The sequence below is a fragment of the Vipera berus genome (genome assembly GCF_964194415.1).
Source record: "Vipera berus genome assembly, chromosome: 3".
NCBI classification, from domain to species: Eukaryota; Metazoa; Chordata; class Lepidosauria; order Squamata; family Viperidae; genus Vipera; species Vipera berus.
In genome coordinates, this window is record NC_138204.1 from 137531885 (window position 1) to 137555303 (window position 23419).

Below are 23419 nucleotides of genomic sequence, written 5' to 3' on the forward strand. Positions count from 1 at the left end.
TATATGAGGGTCTTGCCCTTAACTAACTTATGAATTGCCAAGGAGTGCATGTGAGTGCTTCAGTCTTTTACAGAGCAATCATATCTTTAGAATATTAGATTAGTAATGTTACTTTTTGATGAAGCACTTCCCTGCTCTTGATGGCCTTGGGCAGCCTGTAGAGGTTGTAATTCTTGCAGATCTCACTGGAGTTAGTTCTTTCAGTAAAAAAGTAGCCAGAAAAATCTGCTTCTAAAATCAGTGTCATTTCATCAATCTGCAGAAAAGATGTACAGTACCTCTGGCAATGCCCAGTTTCCCCAGCTCTCTGCAGTTCTGTTATAACTAGGACAGATGTCTTGAGATAATGTTTGTCATGGAATACTCCCATGTCTAAGCATATGGTCCAGCTACAAAAATTGTAAATTAAATGCATTACGTTTTTGAAATGTTCTCTTTTTCATCTTGTTGAATGTATGAGTTGAACAAATATTCAGTGCCTGTCACCTCTAGTTAGTATAGAATGTAGTAAGGAGGGTTAAGAATTAAAGTATGTGAACATTGGGCCACATGTTGCTTACCTCTGGCATTCTGATTTTAATTTTAGCTTAAATTAATTGCTGTTTTTCTCTTTCTGTCTATGGTTTGAATCTTGGTATATCATATACAGTTTGATTTCAGTTCATCTTTAATGGAGGGGAAATCAAACACTTTGAAACGTTACTGTGCAAGTGCATTCGAAGTGATTTTCTAGAGAATATACAATGCCTAACTTATTACGCATTGCATTTCAAGGCCCTAGCAAAGGAACCTTTTAAACAAACAGATATAACTTTTTTTCATTTTCTGCCAGGAGTTGAGGAAAATCCCTCAGTGGATCTGTCCCATTAAATATACACGAACATCTTTTGAATGAGCATCAAGCCAAGCTTCGAATTAAAATGTTCAACCTGCTCTGAAGGGTATATTTTTGATGTGTTATGATTGTCTTTCTGCTTAGGTAATTAAATCTGTAAATCCTATCTAGGTGAGATGTTTCTAAGCAGCTTTCAAAAGATGATCTAAAGTTTTCATCTGAAATATATATGAGAATGTTATACAATTGTTGCTCCTCTCTCATTGTGTTTATTTTTTTTCTTCTTAAAAGACATTTATTATAAAACAAATATTTTAAAGAATACATGTGAGACAGGTGATTCTTCAGTGCTTTAACCATCATTGAAAACAAAAGCAAATCAGCTTGGTAGGCCCAAATTATAACCTGTTTTTCGGAAAAGAAATAACTATGCAGTGGCCATTTCTTGGTTCACTCTGAAATAAAATATATTATAATTCAAATGAAATAAAATAAGTAGGTTTCCCTTTTTTCCATCCTTTCTTTGCCAATACATTTACATTTATTTAAATTTACATTTTAAAGCAGAAATATTTGTTTCTTCTCTATATAAAAAATAAGTATACAAAATACTTCATAACTATAATATCAGAGGAAGTGAAAGTGTTTTGATATATCTCCGTAAATTACTATTACGTTCCTGAAGGTATGTTCAATCTTTATTGATTAGTTTTTGTTTTTGCTTTAAAAAAGAGATATAATAAAGATTTATCTAATCTAACTTGCTGCTTTGAGCCAGCCAGTGCCCCGCCCATGTGATCTTGAGGAAATAGTAAACTTCTGCTTCTTTGGGGCAGTTATCATGGGTAATATAATGTGTTCTCTATTATATTTATCTATATTAAGAATGGACATTGTCCAAATTTGGAACCATATGTTTTAGAGCTTCAGCCGGCAAAGACAATACACGTGGATGTTGGGAAATGCAATTTAGCAATATGTTTAGGGCAGAGTTCCCTAACTTTTCCAGTTTTGAGGACCATTGTAGAGGTGGAGAGGGGATGCTAATGTGTGAACAATGGGCAAACATGCACTTACATGCCACTTCTGTGGTCCGGTTCCAAATTGATCAAGGCCTGGTAGTGGACCATTGCCCGGGGGTTCATCATCTCATTTTTTGACAGCCAGTTTCATCGATCCCATTGTGTGTTCTGTAAAGAGACTTTATTTGACTTGGATCTCATCATTCTGGTCCAAACTAGTATACAGTTATTTCAATTATTCCCAATTCTAATATAGTGGAAGAGCAAGAAGTGTAGAGAACAGTTTCTTTAGATATTTTCACCAAAGCAGAAAAATGTTTTAAAGCCAATTATAGTCTTCTGTGATTCTGTAACCAAATCTTCTCAGGTTAAAATTCCAAATGGTAGATTTTCTAGTCAGCATTTGGCAGCAATGTCATGAAAGCAGAGTCCACCCATATCTTCTTTGGGGCCACAAAGTCATACACTTTTACTGCTCATTTTAGGCATGTAAATTGCATACAATTTATAATTACACAAATATAAATTAAAAATATAAATTGTTTAAGTCAAAATAAAGGAATAACACCCTTATTTGGGGAAAGGATCCTAAAAAAGGCTTTACACTGCATAATAGTAGATTTACTTATAACCTGGAATTATCCTTCCGACAGTGAGGACAATTAACCAGTGGAATAGCTTGCCCCCAGAAATCGTGGATTCTCCATCGCTGGAGATTTTTAAAAAGAGGTTAGACCAGGGGTAGGCAACCTTGGCTCTTTTATGACTCATGGACTTCAACTCCCAGAATTCCTGAGCCAGCATGGCTCAGCATGGAAACCTCTCCCTTTCTCCTCAGCGTGGCTGGCTCAGGAATTCTGGGTGTTGAAGCCCACGAGTCATAAAAGAGCCAAGGTTGCCTACCCCTGGGCTAGACAGTCAATTGTCTGACATGGTATAGTTTCTCCTGCTTGAGCAGGGGGCTGGACTAGAAGTCTTTTCCTGTTCTATTCTATTCTATTCTATTCTATTCTATTCTATTCTATTCTATTCTATTCTATTCTATTCTATTCTATTCTATTCTATTCTATTCTATTCTATTCTATTCTAGTCTAGTCTAGTCTAGTCTAGTCTAGTCTAGTCTAGTCTACTTTGGAAACTGAGAAATTGTGAGGTTATTATTATCATACTTATAGTGTCTACAATACTGTTCCGCTTCGGAGATTTAATACTGGTGAGAACATACGCAAGAAAGAACAATGAATTTCTGTCAGAAAGAATTCTGAAGGAATTTAAAATAAATGCTATCATGCTCGTGGGAATAAGTAACATTCTCACTGGGTTTTATCCAGATCCACGCATATTGTGGAGAATTTTGAATGTTGTCCAGAACATGCATTTGACCATATTTCATTGAACAACAATGGAAGTTTTTAAGAAGAGATTGGACAACTATTTGTCTGAAATGGTATAAAGTTTCCTGCTTCAGTGGGGGTGGGTGGGTGGGTGGACTAGAAGACCTCCAAAGTACCTTCCAGTTCTGTTATTCTGAAACTGAATCTTCACCTGCTTAATAAGGCTGTCAGGCTGTCCTTTCAATTTTACAACTACAGTATGTCCATCTTGATTCTTTGAGATTGTCAAGAACTTATATTTTTAAATAGAAATAAATAAATAGTGTAGGTAATAAGAATGGCCTTCAGAGAGCCAGGTATGATAACTAGAATTGTGAGGAATCTAGGATAATAGTAAAGCACCCCATAAGGTGACCTTATCAATATCTATTACACTAACAGCATGTGTGCCGAGTGTGGATAGTACATCCTAATTCACTTGTTTCCTTTTTCAATTGTTGTTTGGGACCAATATCAGCTCAGTGAAAGAAAAGAGTATATTCTCTCTGACTTTAATCTTCCACCAAAGGCCATTTTTTTCAGGATTATGATGTAATGTAAGATGGCCCCTTACCATATTTAGGATGTGGGAACTTCACTTTTTCTTCAAGAAGATGTCAAGTAAGCCATTATTTGGTTAAAGGAAGCATGACATCACAGTTTTGAATTACTTGAAGAGCAATGAGAAGCATCCAACAGGATCAAAGACAGGGGTGTCAAACTCAACATCATGTGATGTTCTCGTGACATATTGTGACTTTTTTGCCATTGCCGGCAATGGTGTGGGCATAGTTTTGTTATGATGCATCCGGCCCATGGGCCGGCAGTTTGAGACCCCTGATCTAAGGCTTTCAGCAACATGTCAAAAGGAGCATTGTGTCATTGGAATATAAACTCTGTGATACAAATAAGGAAGAACTTGTGTCCTGGCAACATGCTACTGCTGTCGTCATTTTCTGCCTTCAACCCGCCAGCATTTTTTTTTCTGGAAGAATTGGTAATCTATCCTATCCTGTTATGAAATGAATCATCAGAGAAAAGAAGGTTTACACTATAATTTTTAGGGATCTGCCCACTTCAAAAAGGAAATATTTCAGACCTCCTTCAAGTATAGTCTCTTCTTGCAATTCATCAAAGCGTCCTAACGTTTTCACATTTATTTGCAAGCCTGGAAAAAAATGTAACTGCTTTAAGTAGTGAACTTGGGCCTCTTAAAACAGCTGCAATATTTTTCAGGCACAACATGTTTAAACAGGAACTAAATAAATTATCTTCATTCTTTTTGACAGTGTCATTACTTCTCCCTGCAGACTGTTGGATCCAGTTTACATACCTTCCGATATTTTATTGTGAAATAGTGAAGTCCTCTATAGGCTAAACAGGTTTCCACCAATGCTCACTTTTATAATAAAGGCTAAATAAAAGTGAATTACATTGTGAGCGCTCCTTTACCTACCAAATATAAACAACAATATTGCAAATAATAATAATCATCAGAAATCTAAACAGCAAGTCAGAGGCTGAGTTCATTTTCTCTGCTTGATTTTTCTTAAAAGTGAATTTATGCTGGTGGTGATAGACTGTATCTGTTTCTATATCAGTAGCCACCTCCGCAATGTAGCAGACTGGGAATAATTAGTCAGCCTTGTTCTATCTGCCACAAAGTTCCTTCAACTGTTTCTTCAGAATCTTTCCATGTTGCTAAAAATTGGGCATTTGTGCACTACATTTTGACTATCTGTCCTTGGTTCATACTTACAGAGGAAGCAGATTTAACAATCTAGAATACCATTAAACAGCTGTAAATAGAGTTTCTCAATTTCTTTGGGGTCATCTAGTGATAAATTCTTGTTTGTTTTTTACAGCCCAGATCTGATAGCTATAATCTGTAAGGGCCATATTGCTGCTTCTGATGCTCAAAAGCCATTTTTTTTTCACAACCAGGGCTTTTTTTCTCATAGAACGCTCAGAACGGAGTTCCGGCACCTTTTTTTGGATGGAACCTTGTAGGGTAGGCAAGGCGGGTTGTATGACATGTGTGAGTTCCGGCACCTTTTTCTTTTACAAAAAAAGCACTGTTCACAACTATGTGACTTTTCTAGTTGCTACCTGAGATACTAAAAACAAAAACCAAGTCAGGGATTAAAAATGGGACTTTTTCCTACCTAAGGTATAATTTGATAATAAACTATGACTTTTAAAGGTGCCAATCTTGGAGGCGGTTCGGGTCTGGATGGGGAGGAACAGGCTTCGGCTTAATCCCAACAAGACTGAGAGGTTGTACGTACCGGCATCTCGGGAAATTCAGTCCATTCCATCTTTAACTATGGGGGGTGAGGTGTTATCCCCCGTAGATAGGGCTCGCAACTTGGGCATCCTCCTTGACTCACAGCTCAGTTTGGAAGATCATGTAGGAGCTGTGGCCAGGGGGGCTTTTGCCCAGGTTCGCCTGGTGCGCCAGTTGTGGCCCTATCTGGACCAGGATGCCCTGCGTACAGTCACTCATGCGCTTGTGACCTCTCGAATAGACTACTGCAATGCTCTCTACATGGGGCTGCCCTTGAGGACCACTCGGAGGCTTCAGCTGGTGCAGAATGCGGCCGCGCGAGTTGTGATGGGGGTCTCCCGATACTCCCATGTAACACCTCTTCTCCGCAAGCTGCATTGGCTTCCAGTTGCTCTCCGGGTAAGATTCAAGGTGCTGGTGATGACCTATAAAGCCCTAAATGGCATGGGTCTGGATTACTTATGGGAGCACCTGCACTGGCGTCAACTTCCCTTCTTCCTGTGCGCTCCCACAGAGAGGGCCTCCTCAGGGTGCCGTTGGTCAGGGAGTGCCGGCTGGCGGCCCCCAGGGGGAAAGTATTCTCTGTGGGCGCGCCTGCCCTCTGGAATCAATTGCCTGTTGAGCTCCGGATGGCTCCCGACCTTCGCTCTTTCCGCCATGACCTGAAAACCTGGTTGTTTGAACAGGCCGGCCTGGACTAAGGGTTTGGGTTTTATTTTTAACTATTTATTGTTAGGGCTAAATTAATTTAATTTTACTTTTAACTTTTGTATGTTGTATTTTAATTGCCCTCTATACCGCCCTGAGTCCTTCAGGAGAAGGGCAGTATAGAAATTCAAATAATAATAATAATAATAATAATAATAATAATAATAATAATAATAATAATAATAATAATAATAATAATAACAACAACAACAACAACTAAAAGGAAAGAGTGAAGAATATCATGTAGCTCCTAAAAACAGAGATGAGAATAACTAAGACCACAGCTCAAAACTCCTATTGAAGAGCCTCTGCAGTACATATCCACTGCATCTTCTGCATTGCCCTTATTCATTCCATTGTATCATCATCTAGTTTAAGAAATATACTCTTAATTCTTTCACTTGATTTCCTGGGAACCCATGCTTGGGATGGCTTTGAAAAATCATCACTGATTTTGTATTGAGTTCTGAGGGTATTCCCTGTAGCTGGTTGGCAGCTTTAAACATTTCAAGTGTATGGTTATGTTAATTTGTCAGTCTACTGCAGTTGCAGAAGCAAGCTGATATGGTAAGATGCAATGCCACAGAGATAGGTCACAGAGGAAGAATCTGTGACATTTTGGCATATTGGATTGATCAGTCTGCTTTTATTTTATTTTTTTAATATGAAACTTTATTATAAACATATGGTCCCTTTACATTCTTCAAGCTGTTAGAAAGGTATAGGCAGAGAGAGAGAGAGAGAGAGAGAGAGAGAGAGAGAGAGAGAGAGAGAGAGAGAGAGAGAGAGAGAGAGAGAGAGAGAGAGAGAGAGAGAGAGAAAATATTGATATAAAGTAAAAAAAAACATAGAAATTTATCTTAAAAGAGGAATTTTCGACAGCTCACTTTTTTCCAACCCTTTCCATTATCTCTAGTCACGAATTACTAATTAAGTATTTATACTTTCCCTGAAATTTTGAAGATTGTTTCTAATATTCATTTAAATAATTTCATCAGATGCCTTTTAATTAATGTATTATCTCTTTTTTTCTTAAAAAAAAAATCAAACTCTCTAAACCTACCCTGCCAAATGATGTATTGGATATAATGGAGCCATTTCTGCTTCAATTTAATTCAATTTCTATTTTCAATATATATTTATTTATTTATTATATTTTTATACCGCCCTTCTCCTGAAGGACTCAGGGCGGTGTACAGGGCAATAAATATAAAAACGAAATACAAAGGTTAAAAAACAATTAAATATTATGCCCGAATATAAAACAGTAATTAAAAGACATATTAAAACCCCAACCCTAATCCATCAAACCAGGTCAGATTGCTCGAATAGAATCCAATACACAGGTAGTCCCCACTTAATGACCACAATCATGACTGTCACCTCTGCTGTTAAGTGCTGCAGTCTCTAACCAGAAAATTTAGTAATTTGTAAGTGCATTAACCATGGCCAATTCCTACCTTCATTAATCAAATCTTTCTGTGTCTTTAAACTAATAAGCTTTGAGCCTATATTCAAAAAGTTGGGAACTGGAGATTTCCAGTGGAGGCATGACAAGTTAAACATGTCTGCATGGAGAATGGAGAAGATAACTGTGGCAAAAAGAACCCAAAGAAGCGATAAGTAGACCAATTCTTCAGAATGTCTCTGGGCAAGGAGATGACTCAAGATTGCGTACAGATCCAGATTTGTGTTCTGGATGGCTGCTCCTCTCAAGAAGATTGTCTGACAATGCTTTCCCATGAGTTTGAGTGTCAGGAAACCCAGGGATTAATGATAAGCCATGGCAGAGGCTTTTAAAGGACATATATGTAATATTTAAAGGATACTAAGTTCACTAACCTCACTTCTAATCACTTTCTGAAGTTGCTTATTTAATCATCTTAAAGCTATTAGAGCTCTTCAGAACTTCATGTGTGAAAAGCCATCTAGTGAGCTATTTTTGAGCAAAAGAAAAAATAACTAAGTTTATATTAGTTTTTATCACTGTAATTAAACTCTTCAATTGTATGTATGCATATATGTTGGAGGTTGAGTGGAACTTCCATAGGACTAGCACAGAAGGGTATTGTTCTACTAACTTGAGAGAGAATAGAAAAAGAAGATAGTGCTAGCCTCATTGCAGAAGTCCAGGGTCATAGTTTGAAAGTTCAAGTTGCAGTGCAGGGAGACAGGAGCAAGAAGCCTCTGATACAAGATGTATCAGCAACTCAGGATGTATCAGCATCCTCAGTTGGTATCATAGTTTAATTAGTAAAAGGGCTTCTCTCTCTTCTTCCTCTGCCCTTCAAAGCTGCTCCTGTATGCTTGTGTTACATCCCATCTGGATCAGCTCTTAATATTTATGGTCAGGTACCATGTGTAATGGAATGTGTGGATGACATTGGGGGACAAGGGGAAGAGATGATGCCTAGGAAGCAATCAGACAAGAGGCAGAGAAGCTATCAATGAAATTGAGGAAGATTTAGGAAGGACCTACCCTAATTGATCGGGCAGTTAAAAATGGCAGAGGAAAGTCTGAACCTTCAGACTTGAAAGATTGCATCAACATAGCCTTAGAATAAAGAAGAAATAGCTTATCTGGCTGTTTCCTGTCTGATTTACCAGCTCTCTAGATGCTGCCAGTTCATTTAGGCAAAGAATGTCCATCTAGTTTGCCTGTTCAGCTTCTAGTTTGCCTGTTCAGCTGGTGAATGATCTCTGGAGGGCTCGGGACAGGGGATATTCCTCTGTTCTAGTCCTATTAGACCTCTCAGCGGCTTTCGATACCATCGACCATGGTATCCTGCTGCGGCGTCTCAGGGGATTGGGAGTGGGAGGCACGGTTCTTCAGTGGTTCTCCTCCTATCTCCTGGGATGCTCGCAGTCGGTGTTGGCAGGGGGGCAGAGGTCGACCGCGAGGCCTCTCGCTTGTGGAGTTCCTCAGGGGTCGGTCCTCTCGCCTCTCCTGTTCAACATCTACATGAAACCGCTGGGTGAGATCATTCGTGGTTTTGGAGTTGGGTATCATCAGTATGCTGATGATACCCAACTTTTCATTTCGACCCCAAACCACCCCAGTGATGCCCTCGACGTGATGTCCCGGTGCCTGGAGGCGGTCCGGGTCTGGATGGGGAGGAACAGGCTTTGACTCAACCCTGACAAGACTGAGTGGCTGTGCGTACTGGCATCTCGGGATATTCAGGATATCCCACCCCTCCTTATGGGGGGTGAGTCATTATCTCCTGTAGATAGGGCTCGCAACTTGGGAGTCATCCTAGATTCACAACTCTCCTTAGAAGACCATATCGTAGCTGTGACTAGGGGGGCCTTCGCCCAGGTTCGCCTGGTGCGCCAGTTGCGGCCCTATCTAGACCGGGATGCCTTACGTACGGTCACTCATGCGCTCGTGACCTCTCGTCTTGATTACTGCAACGCTCTCTACATGGGGCTACCCTTGAAGACCACTCGGAGGCTCCAACTGGTACAGAATGCAGCCGCGAGAGTTGTACTGGGAGTTTCCCGATACTCCCATGTCACACCTTTGCTCCGCGAGCTGCATTGGTTACCAGTTGTCTTCCGGGTGAGGTTCAAGGTGTTGGTAATGACCTACAAAGCCCTTCATGGCATGGGTCCAGAATACCTTGGGGAGCACCTGCAGCCGGCGTCAACTTCCCTCCGCCCAGTACGCTCCCACAGAGAGGGCCTCCTCAGGGTGCCACCGGTCAAAGAATGCCGACTGGTGGCCCCCAGGGGGAGAGCGTTCTCTGTGGGTGCACCAGATTTATGGAACCATCTTCCGATTGAGCTCCAGATGGCGCCCGATCTCCGCTCCTTCCGGCGCGATCTTAAAACCCATCTCTTTAAACAAGCTGGCCTGGCCTGATGGGACGGGGTGGGATTTTTATAAATGACTTTAATTTTAAATTTGTATTAATTTATGGGCATTGTTTAATCATGTTTTAATAATTTTAATTTTTGTATCTAGTTTTTATGTATTGCCCTGTTCACCGCCCTGAGTCCCCCGGGAGAAGGGCGGTATACAAATTAAATAAATAAATAAATAAATAAATAAATAAATAAATATAATAAGAGCTAAGAAAGGGAATGAAGCCTAGAGTGGTGTAGGCCTCACCACTGCACAAAACACCTATGACAGGCACTTTATAATTAGTCATATACTGGCAGTTCTTTAATGTTAATTGTACGTGCTTATGTAGTGATGGGAGAAACATGGTTGAGCTCCATTATATTCTGATTATTTCCAAGGGAGGGAAATAATGTTCATTTGATATACCATCCTTTTTTTTCAAAAAGAAAGGTATAAACATATCTAGAATTATGGGTTTGCTCTTCTTTTTATTTATATTCAATTCTGCTAGCATCTTCACAGAAATCTTTCACTCCCCAAGATTGAAACTTTTTTTTTCTTTTTTTTCTTTTTTGTATTTTTAAAGCTAATTTTTTAGTTACTAATTTAGTCAAGGTCACAATCAAATGTGGCTTCGAGCTTCTGTGGCAGAAATGGAAAATAAATGATTTTTATTTATTTATTTTATTTATTTATTTATTTTTTTCTTTTTATTTATATTCAATTCTGCTAGCATCTTCACAGAAACCTTTCACTCCCCAAGATTGAAACTTTTTTTTTCTTTTTTTTTCTTTTTTGTATTTTTAAAGCTAATTTTTTAGTTACTAATTTAGTCAAGGTCACAATCAAATGTGGCTTCGAGCTTCTGTGGCAGAAATGGAAAATAAATGATGAAAGGAAGTGTTGCACTTCCTCAAAGAAGCTTTCCTCAAAAAGCGTGCTGAGAAAGATAATTTTACTTTAAGTGGGTTTAATCACAGCTAAATAATGCCGGACCACTAGAATATTTCTTACATTCAATAGAAGTAAAAGATGAAATGGAGTTAATTTGTCAGGCAAGGGAAAATTAATTTTCTTCTTCTTCAACTTCTTTCTACCTACCTCCTTCAGGAAAGAATGCTAAGCATTTTATTTCTCTTTATGGCACAGAGTTTGGCTGTAAGATTACAGAATAAAATTAATAATAGGAGATGTAATCTATAGCAGAGTTCTCCAACCTTTCTGGGCTCATGGCCCAGAGGACAGAGCAGCTTCCAAATTGCTGCGTGTACATGTGCATGCATGGATGCAAATAGGGCCACACCCACTGGCACACTACTAGCGGGCACATTTGTGCATGCAGCATACACTGGTGCCATGCACATGCGGGAACAGCTGTGCAGCCCCACAGTGGCTAGCGGCCTGTTCATGCATGCACAAACCTCACACTAGTGTTCCTATTCATGCCCACGCACATATGGAAACAGGGCCATGGGTGCTAGCATGAGTGGGGGGGGGAATGCATGCCCATGTGTGTGCACCCTGGCCAGCCATTTCTGAAACCTGCTGGCCAAGAGCTGCAGCCCATAGGTTGGAGACCCCTGATCTATGGTATGCATAAATACATCATACTGCCAATGGGTTGAATAAATATATGAATGGTGAGACCTAAAAAACAGTCCAGGTTCATAACTAGAAATCAACATGAGGCTTCATGGGGAATTTGGAGGCATTTACTCTCTCTCAGGAGAATCTACATCACAGGGTTGCTATGGAGATAAAATGAGAGGGAAGGGGAGGGAAAGTAGAGGGAAAGTGTCAGGTAAAAGAAAAGAAAAGGAAAGAGAAAAAGGAAGGAGAAAAGAAAAGAAAGGAGGAATGAAAGAGAAAATAAATCTGGAATATTGTCTTTATAATTTAAAATATTTTATAGCACTTTTGTAGGCTGAAAAAAAGCTGATGAGGAAGGTGTGTCACAAAAATGTTTCCACAGAAATATCAAGAAACAAGCAGATTGCAAAGATAATAATAATAATAATAATAATAATAATAATAATAATAATAATAATAATAATAATAATAATAATAATAATAATAATAATAAGATGATGATGATGATGATGATGATAATAAATAAATAAATAAATAAATAAATAAATAAATAAATAAATAAATAAATAAATAAATAAATAAATAAATAAATAAATAAATACAAAGCTAGACATGACCAAGTTGCTAAACTAATCCACTGGGCATTGTGTAAAAAATACAACTTGCCTGTGTCCAAAAATTTGTGGGAACATAGGGTGGAAAAAGTTGTCAAGAATGAGAGGGTGAAGATCTTGTGGGACTTCCGAATACAGACAGATCGCTATTTGGAACATAACACGCCAGATATCACAGTTGTAGAGAACTGAACTGCTTCCATCCTGCGACAATATCTGTAATACCATCAAACATCCACATCTGTCTATCCCAGCTGATTGATATCGCTGTACCAGGAGATGCCAGAGTCGAAGAAAAAGAACTGGAAAAAAGTACGAAATACCGCAACCTGGCCATCGAAACTGCGTGATTATGGATGAAATGTGTAAGAGTGATATCCATTGTCATCAGGGCACTGGGGACTATATTCCAAAAACTTTACAAAACACATCAAGAAATTGCAACTTCCTGCAATAACTCCAGCAAATCTACAAAAAACTGTGCTACTCGGAACATCTTACATTTTAAGGAGATACCTGGTTGATACCTAGGATGCTGGCAGCAGCCCGTGTCAACCATTAGTGCCAGTCAATTTGAGTGTTCAGTTGACTGAGTTCCATGTTTTATGAATAAAAGTTTAATAATAATAATAATAATAATAATAATAATAATAATAATAATAATAATAATAATAATAATAATAATAATAATAATAAATAATGGTCAGAGTAAATAATACAAATTAATCAGTTTCATATAAAAGAAAAACAGTTTGGAGAATTTAAAAAAACCAATAGAAATGATAAAAGAGCAATAATAAAATAAAAATTTGAAACAAAAATATTAGAGACAATTATCTGCGTTTTTGATTTAAACTCAAAAAAGTGACCGATTTTAATTATGCTATTGAAAAAATAAACATAATACATTTAGCCCAAAACATCTGAACCACTATTAACATAGACATCCATGCCAAATGCTAAAACAAGAATTGTCACAATGAAAGCTACATCCTAATTGCAAATGGATGTCACAATACATGGTCTCCATTCCTCCTCCTCCTGTGAAAACCTATAAATATTCACCTCCTAGTAGCAATACCAATTGCACAAAACTGGGATATTTTTCTTGAAATTTCAGGAGACAAATCAGCCAACTAAATCACAAGAGGTGAAGGTACTCTAGATGTGTTGTAATAAAATGTGTAATAAATAAATTTGAAAATAAAGAGTTTTCTCATCAAACCAGTTGGACCAATATAACAGCAGAGAGTTTGTACAGTAAGGTACATAAAATGGATGGACTTAGTTGAGAATGTCCTAGCTGATTTTTATATAAGATATTAATGTATCTCTTTTTTTTCATCTTAAAAAGCAGAGAATTAAATTTCACCAGGAATAAAACTCTTTGAAGTAGCATACTTAAGATATTCATTAAGTAATTGGGTAAGATAAATGATATTCTACCTACAGCATAATAGAAGATATAGTATTCTGATCGCTGTGAAGGTTGATATTGAAGAAATGCTATTTAAATTCCACTCTGACTTCATTTAATAAAATAAGGCATATTAAAAGGCAATGTTGTTTAAAGTTTAGATCAATTCCTTTATTTTCCAGACAGTTTGGAAAGGCATCAGTCTAGTTCTTGAAGGTTGTTGAAATTTATTATATTTTATCCAAATACTTATTTAGAAAAGGATAGATTCAATGTAAGACCAAAACAAGCTGTATACTAGATAATGATTCTACTTGGGTCTTCTTCTTCTTCTTCTTCTTCTTCTTCTTCTTCTTCTTCTTCTTCTTCTTCTTCTTCTTCTTCTTCTTCTTCTTCTTTCACATTTTACAAGGTGTTTTTGCTATTTAAATGTAATTGACTTTTTAAAAAATCCAGTGGATAATTAAAAAGGAAAAAATGTTTTGAATAGGGTTAAAATATTAGATGATTGGATTTATTAAATGGAACATTTAAATATTAAACATAGGTTTAATTATGAGTAAAAAGAACAGAAAAAAGGAAATAAGTTTATACTAGTTCAAGAGGGATACATATTTTAAGTAGTATATTATTTTCTTATTTTTCTCTCCCTTTTTTTCTTTTTCTCTCTCTCGTCTTTTCTTTTTCTATGTTTTTCTTTTGTGTCTTTTTGTTACTTACTATTTAAGACATGAAAATAGATTTAAATATTTTAAGTTAATTAACTCTGGGAAAATTTTAACCAGTAAGAATGTTTTGAACATTGTATGGAAAATAAATTTAAATAAGAATTGTAAACAGAATTCATGATGAGGCAACCAAGATGACCAGATAGAAAAGAAACATGATATTAACATGATTATTATTGGTAGAAATTTTAGAAAAATGTTTATATTTAATTGTTATCTATCAAATTAATAAGAATTGCATTAATTTAAGGTTGCAAAGAGAATATTATTGGAAGAAGAGAAAATCAAGCAAAGCTATTATGTGGACTTTGGAATACAGAAACTGATCGATAGTGATTACTTTGCAAACATAAATCCAGACAACATGCTGTTTACCAAATATCAAGGTGTTTATGTTGAGAAATCAATAAAATATATTTTAAAAAATTACTCATTTGGCAATAAACATATTGTGTGCAAATTTCCATTCATGACACTTTTTTTCCCCACTGGGGATGAACAGTTTTATTTATTCTTTGAAAAATCTCCTTTGGAAAGATATTAGCTGACCTTCCAGAATAAGAAAGGGGCTAGTGTAGAGGTTCTTCAGAAAAAGAAATGGAGCTGGTAAAAAATACATTTTCCCTTGCTTTTTTCCTACAGGAATCTCTGCTGAAATTGAAGGATTTCAATGAAACTATAACTCTGGATACAACCCATGGATATTATTGCAATATTGAATCTAAAACTAACATGCAGTCAGGAAACAGTCAACAGCTTGATATTAACAAAGTGATACACTCCTATGGCTTCATGTGAGCCTCAGATTTTCTGATAAACTCCCTGGAATACTTCCAAATTATCCACCATTTGTTAAGTAATAAGGGTTTTTTTTCCCTTAATTATCTGTTATAAGACATAGGCATGAGATTAATCCTCAATATTTTAAATGAAGGCTTTTCAACCAGTGGTATGGGTACCACCTGTGGTACATTGACACCTGGCAGTTGGTACACGACCATCCTAGAAAAGTGGTAGCGGGGGAGGGGAATGAGCTGAACTGGTGGCAGCACAGCACAAGCCTGAGCAAGAGATGGCTGGAGCTACAGGGCTGTCAGGGCTCAGCAGAAGCACCAGGATCAGCGCTTCTTTGGGGCTGTCAGGCTCAGTGGAAGCTGATCCTGGCGCTTCTGCTGAGCCCAGAAGAAGCACCAATCAGCTGGAATGTTGCAGCATCTCCAGGGTCTTGTGATTTACATTCAGATGCTTGACAACTGGTTCATATTTATGATGGTCACAGTGTCCCAGGGTCATGTGAAGTGACCAAAACCTGCTGCCACCACCCAGCAGACGGGGGAATAAAAACCAAACACCCCCCCCCAACCCCAACCCCACTGCCATTCCTCAACAGAAATGCTCACAATAAAAACCTCAGACAGGAGGAAGAAGAACTGCCGGGCGGGTAGGCAAGTGTCTTGCTCGGCTGTGGCTTGGGGGGGCACTTTTTTCAGTGTCATTGTAACTTCGAACAGACACTAAGCAAACTGTTGTAAGTCGAGGACTACCTGTACTTCATCACTTTTTTTCCTTTTGGGGGGGAGTCATCAGGTTTTTGACACCTTGCTAGGCGACTGGTGGTACTCGGATGTTGCCATATCCTAAAAGTGCTACAATGGGTGAAAAGGTTGAAAAGCCCTGTTTTAAATTATGATAGTTGGAGCTCCCCAGTCCTTTTGCTCCAAAGCATCATTGATAATACAGATACCACCTAGCTTTTTTCACCTCAGAGTCATGATGACATGATGCAGTTTGCTCTATCTGACCAAAATAGTGAGATTTTACAACCCTCCCGTTTTTATTCAAAACACATTTCTTTAAACAAATATAGAGCCTTAGTCCTATTCCTTTTTTTCCTTTCATTTTACTAGCTTTTATTTTCCACTAATAGGAGCCTGAGCAAATGGAAAAGGTGTTTATTATTAGGCCATGCAAATGCATGCTCTTGCATCACATAATGTTGTATATTTCATTAGGAGTGGAGCATTCCCCCCCACCCCACTGCTCATTTTATTCATGCTGTGAACAAGAATGCTGCTGATTGTACAGATGTATTGTAATTTGCCTCAAAAAAATGTCCCAGAAAGTCAAAGAAAGCGGGAGTGGGATGGAAGATGAAGGTTGTTTTTTTTTTTAAAAAAAGTAAAAAAAAAAATTAGAGAGCAACTCAGGGATGTTTAATTTCAGAAATCCTATGAGATTGGCTGAGTTCCAAAATGAAAATATGAATGTCGTGAGACCAGTTTTTATTACATTAAGTAGATATTGCATGTCAGGTCAGGCTGGAATGTTATGGTACTTACAGTACAAGAGCATCCCAGGGATCATAAAATATTTGGATTTGAAGAGTTAGAATATCTCTAAACTTAGAGGATATCTAAGATAAGAAGCTAATTGTGTCCAATATTAGGAAGGGTGATGCTTGGAAAAAAGGTGTGCTAAATCCAAAGATATCCTAGCTTCCTACCAAACTGATAATCTACACCATTTCTGAAGCTGAGTATATTTCTGTTCTTTCAAATGGTTCACCTATTTTCTCCTTTATTTCATCCTCCTCCTCCTCCTCCTCCTCCTCCTCCTCTTCCTCCTCCTCTTCCTCCTCCTCTTCCTCCTCTTCCTCTTGTATTGCTCTTCCCTTGATCAAAAAGAAACGTAGGTATGAAATCCAGTGTTTGTATGAATATGAACTGTTTTCCTTTTTTTCCCCAGTTCAAATAAGAGATTTTTCACTCTATCTTATTTTCCTGCAATAATCAGAGCATGGGCACATTTACAGAAGCATGTACTGTGTTTTTTTTCCTGGTTGTGCTCTCAGATTGCCAGGCTGAAGAGGTGATCGTGGGGTTGATTATACTAGATGCTTACTTCTGATGGCTTGGATCCCTGGGGAAAATGTGTAAAATTTGTTATATGAGTTACAAAGTTTCCTTTTTTTTCTAGCAACAAAGTTTCTACTTTCTAATATTTGAAGATCATTGAAAAAGATATATATATTTTTCAAAGGCAACTGAATATGGGAGATTGAAGCAGTACAATTAAGGACATGCTAACTATACACTTAGAGCTTCATTTTAAATGAGAATAATTGTCCAATGAAGTAGAGTCTCAAAATATTTCAGCACCAAGCCTAATCTTTTCATAAGTCCTGAAAAGATAGATCTAACTCTTCTGAAACAATGGGCTGTGAAATCCCAGATCAGCCCACTTCATGCGTTCAACTCTTGCAGCACACATTTGGATAAAGATCTTTTAAATGCAGTATGGCTTCTCATCCGTGAAGTTAATGAAGGGTAATGGACCTCAACCTGTTTTCAGACAGCTCTGATTTTCTTCAAAACACAAATAGTCATCTGTCATCCTTCAGCAAGCAGTGTGGATGAAGGTTAGGTGCCTTCTCCTGCCCCCTTCAGATTGCACTGTAAATGGAGAGTTGTAAAGACAAAGAGCATCTGGTGCCTTCTGAAACTTCTTTGAGAGCAAAATTACTATGAACACAATTAGTTTTCACAGTGGTCATTTATCATAAATATCCCTCAAAGGTTTTCAGACATGCATGATTTAATGGAAGAAGTAATTCCCCCCTATGTGACAATAGGGGTTGATTTCTTTTTGTCTGTTTCTTTGCTTGACCCAGAGTACCATGTAAGAGCAAATTAGGTGCTCACTTTGTAACCTTCCATCTTTTCTGCTGTGCTCCAATATTCTTCCAGTGGGAAAAACTGACACTCCTAAGACACCTTGACATCCGCACTGAATATAGGCATAAAATAATATCAGAGCATTTTAATCTTCTGGGACACTTGATTACAAATTTGAAAGTTGCCCTTTTGGAACAATGTAACTACAGGAGCTTTCCAGAGCGAGAGATTGTGACCTTGCATATATCAAAAGGTTTCAGGCTATTTCAGAAGATGTTAAAAACACAATAGGTTTTTAACACTTTACAAGTTCTAATTGATGAGGTACTTGTAGTCTGTCTCACATGCAGCCTGCATCTGCATAGCCACTTTTCCCCCACTTCACTTACCTCATCAACTTTTCAAACTGCACATCCATTGAACCACTCCAGGAATCTGATGAAGTGAGTTACGGCTTGTATCTTTTAATAACATTTGCTAGTCAAAAAATATGCAACCACAACCATCCTGATTTTGAGCTACCATAGATCAATACAGTTCTCCCGCTACAGTGCAAATATATTATCTATCTCTTCTGTGTGACTGTACCAGGTTTAATGAAGAATACATTTTGTTTAGGAAATTTTCAATAAATTGATTAGAACCATCAGGGTGTTAAATTCTGAATTTGCCTCTGGTCTTTTCCCCTGCTTGCCATGAAATTTAGGAACTGGAAGTAAAGTAAAGTAAAGTAAAGTAAAGTAAAGTAAAGTAAAGTAAAGTAAAGTAAAGTAAAGTAAAGTAAAGTAAAGTAAAGTAAAGTAAAGTAAAGTAAAGTAAAGTAAAGTAAAGTAAAGTAAAGTAAAGTAAAGTAAAGTAAAAAGTAAAGTAAAGTAAGAGAGGAGCCTATGAACCACAGTAAAGGAAAAGTCCTAACAAATTTGTAGTGTCCAGCAAGGCAAGTAATATCCTGCTTATTTTCATTATATAAAATTGAGCAAAAGCCATTTATAATGTGTGAAGCTTGTTAAACAACATTAAGTCGAATTCATAACCCTGAACAGGATTTTATCCAAAGTACCATTTTTCTAGTAATGAGTAAAAAAAAAAGTACTTATCATGCCTGAAATAGCTGACTTGGGGTGAGTCTTCTCTTCTCTTCTCTTCTCTTCTCTTCTCTTCTCTTCTCTTCTCTTCTCTTCTCTTCTCTTCTCTTCTCTTCTCTTCTCTTCTCTTCTCTTCTCTTCTCTTCTCTTCTCTTCTCTCCTCTCCTCTCCTCTCCTCTCCTCTCCTCTCCTCTCCTCTCCTCTCCTCTCGCTCCCCTCTCCCCTCCCTTCCTCTCCTCTCCTCTCCCCTCCTCTCCTCTTTGCTTCTCTTCATTTTAGAACATTTCAAACAAATGAACAATCTGATTATATATGAAAATGACCAATCCTTCAACACTGAAAAATAGAGCTAATTGGATGCTTAGTATACCCATTTTTAAATACAACACTATAGGGGGAAAAAAACTCTGGTTGCTATATTAATTTATTTTGGAATACAGTACTTTTGCAATAGAATGAGTGTATTTTACTCTGCTAAGACAACTGTCTTTGGAGCATGATCTCTGTTTGATAAGCTCTTCTATCCAGGTGTAATGTTAAGAGAAAGAACTGTAAGGGAAAGCAAGAGTCTGGAAATTGCCTAGTGACAACTATCGTTTACATCATCTGAGCTTCCTCAATGGGTGGATCAGAATACAGAATCATGGGCACTCATTAGTGTAGCAGATGGGTCTCCATCAATTTATGCTTACAAAGGATTACTTGGAGCTTTGTTAATACTGTGGCGTATGATTTTTTTTCTAAAAAATGGTTCTCATTCACTACCATAACCAGTCCCTAGGCAGAAAGCAAAAATACAGTTTCAAATATTCATAAGAAGTGATGCTCAACTCAGAGAAAGGACTGAGATTTGGACTGGGAAGACAACAAAATGATCATCATCAAGTGGCATCCATGAGTTAAAATATGTAAGGTAGAGGATATGAAAATGCATGAAGATCACATACATATGCATATATAACCTGGGCATGATTTGGGACACTGCATCTGCTAATTTGCCTGGGTTTTTTTTGTTTTTTTTAATCCCATTTATATCCCACCCTTCTCCAAAGACTCAGGGATGTCTTACAATCTACGAAGCACAAATCAATGTGCTTAGCAATAGCCTTCATTATATGTATATGCCTGCTTATTAGGGCTTTCGCCCCCCTCCAAGCAACATTTTACAAAGTCAGCTTATTGCCCCCAACAATCTGGGTCCTCATTTTACCTACCTCAGAAGGATGGAAGGCTGAGTCAACCTTGAGCCTGGTGGTACTCGAACCTGCACTAATTGCAGGCAGCTGGTGTTACTTAAGGAGGCATTAGCCCACTGCTCCACCAAGGCTCTTTTGACCCTACCACAAACATCACCCAAGGGTAGTTAGAGAGCATGAAGGTAGGGCTTTCAGAGATAAATAATATTTTTCTCTACTTTGTTATTTCTGCCTTGAAATTTGAAACAGGTTTTCCCAAATAGGCTGTATAGTTTGTATGAAGTTCTACCACTGAAATTCTGGACAGCTGGCTGGCCAGACAGGATAGGGTTACAAAAAGACTGGCTGCTTTATAGGAACTTGTTCTCATGTTATCAATTAAACCAGACACTTTCTAAGAGGAATCTTCATCATCATCATCATCATCATCATCATCATCATCATCATCATCATCATCATCATCCAAGGAGCATCTTCCCAAAGAGAATAATGCTGCATTTTTCTAAATCTCTTCTATAACCAGGAGGGAACTGAAATGGTTATCCATGAATAATCCAGAAAGGCTTAGCCTATTTCCCCTTCCAATGTATTGGACAAGTTCTTCATTATTTTTTCAGTGACAGATTAGTTATTTTTATAAATTTAAATGAAAAAATGGAATCAGTGTAAAACATTACTTCCAATTCCTTCCATCCTCAGGTTTTCCATTTACAACCTTCCCAACTGGCTTCCAACAAGCCAAGTTAATATCAGAAGCCAGATTCTCTTAATTACCATGTGATTCACTTAATTGCAGTGATTTTCTTAACAACTATAACAGAAGAGGTCCTAAAATCAGGTGTGATTCACCTAATAACTTTACTGGTTATCAGTGGAAATTCTGGTAAAAAAAATTGTCATCATACATCAAGCATTATCTGTAATATAAAATGAGATGACCAGAAGAGTTATGAGCCACAATATAGGACTTTTAGATGTTTGGCATCGATGATTACTATATCAACCCAACTTATAATGAGCTATTTCTAAATCTGCATCTTCATAATATAAAGATAAATTTTATCTCCTTTTCCCTTCAAAAGTCCATATTTTAGCCCAGTATTCATTGACATTTGGAAAGTCAAAAAAAGATTAACAGGAAACTCACTAAAAAAAAGAAAGTTAAAAAAAATCAACCCATTTAATATTTTAAAAGAAGAAAAGATAGTACAAACTTGGTTTCAGTATGGGCAGTTACAAGCTAGATGGAAACAGGATCAGAAGATTGGTATTTCTATAGTAGATGAAAATTTGATTAAACAAATTAGAGATCAAAGTCCTGCACATATAAGAAGGATATATAATGCATTGATAGAATTAGATTCAGAAACGGAACTTGTTAAAGATTGTATGATAAAATGGGCCCAGAATATTCACGAACCAATAACGATGGATACTTGGGAAACAATATGGGTCAGAAATTTAAAATTTACACAAGCACAAAATTTAAGAGAGAATTTTATAAGATGTTTTATAGATGGCATTTAGATCCTAAGAAATTGGCATCTATGTATTCAAATTATCAGCCTAAATGCTGGAGGTGTGGTTGTGATGATGCAACGTATTATCATATATGGTGGACTTGTAAAAAAGTTAAAGCTTTTTGGATTAAAATTTGGTGGAATATGCAGAAGATATTTAAGAAAAAGATAAAATTTTCTCCACAATTATTTTTGCTGGGTATTACTATTGACTCTACTGCTATAGAAACTAAATTGATGTTGAATTTAATAATGGCAGCAAGACTTTTGGTAGCGTAATATTGGAAGAAGGAGGATTTGCCTACTATAGAAGAATGGACTTTAAAAGTTTCGAACTTGGCAGAAATGGCAAAAATCTCAGCATATTTGAAAGACCATTCGCAACAAAGATATATTTTGGAATGGAGAAGATGGATTGATTATATCCAGAATAAATATGGGACCAAAAAGTTTCATTTAGCATTTGAATGAGTATTAGATTTAGAAGATTTGTTATTATTTAGCTATTTTTAAGGAGAGTTAAAGTGCAATAGGACTCAAAGTGTTATTATAGTTAGTTTGCATATTATAGTTTAAGATTGTTATGGTCCATACCCTGTATTTGCTCTGGGAAGTCGGGGGGGGAGGGAGAGGGAGGGGGAATTGGGTGGGGGTGGGGGGATGGGTTTTATGTTTAAAATGTATCTGTAAACTCTTTAATAAAGAAAATCCTCACAGCATATCCTATTACCAAGAAAAATCACCTTGCTTTACCCTGTTACAACTATTAGCTATTTTGAACAAATCAATTATCCCAAATGTGCTTTTTCAAAAGGCAACTGGAGTTTGTTTTTCCTTGAAAACATTTCACTTCTCATACAAGAAGCTTCTTCAGTTCTGACTGAATAGTGGATGATAGAAGGATTTATATTCCTTGCATTAGCACTCTTTCTGAGAGTCGTTGAGGCTGCTTGGAGGTTTATCTGTACCGTCAGGGTCACCTGAATAGTGCAAAAGGGTGTGGAATCTTCTTGGAACTGCTAAAAGGATTGTGTTGTAAACAGGAGATAGGTGGTGTCATATTCCTCCCCCTTTGCTGAGAGAAGGCTGTTGAATGTAGGACTCTACAATAAGACAAATGTCTTCAAGGAAAAACAAAGTCCAGTTGCCTTTTGAAAAAAGCACCTTTGGGACAACCATAACCTGGATGACTGAGAAACTCCATAGACAATACATTATTATTATTATTATTATTATTATTATTATTATTATTATTATTATTATTATTATTATTATTATTATTATTATTATTATTATTATTATTATTATTATTCAGTCAACAGACCTCCACTTTAAAGATAATAATATGATTGATCTCCAGAGAGAACCAAATCTATGAACTCAAATCCTACAATAATTACAGTACAAGATGGCTAATTTAAGCCAGTCCTCATCGCTGACAAGAGAAAGCTGGCTGCTACTATAACAGCTTGGACTTTCAAAGGAGGTAAAAGATATAAAAAGCAAAAGTTCTCCCAGGA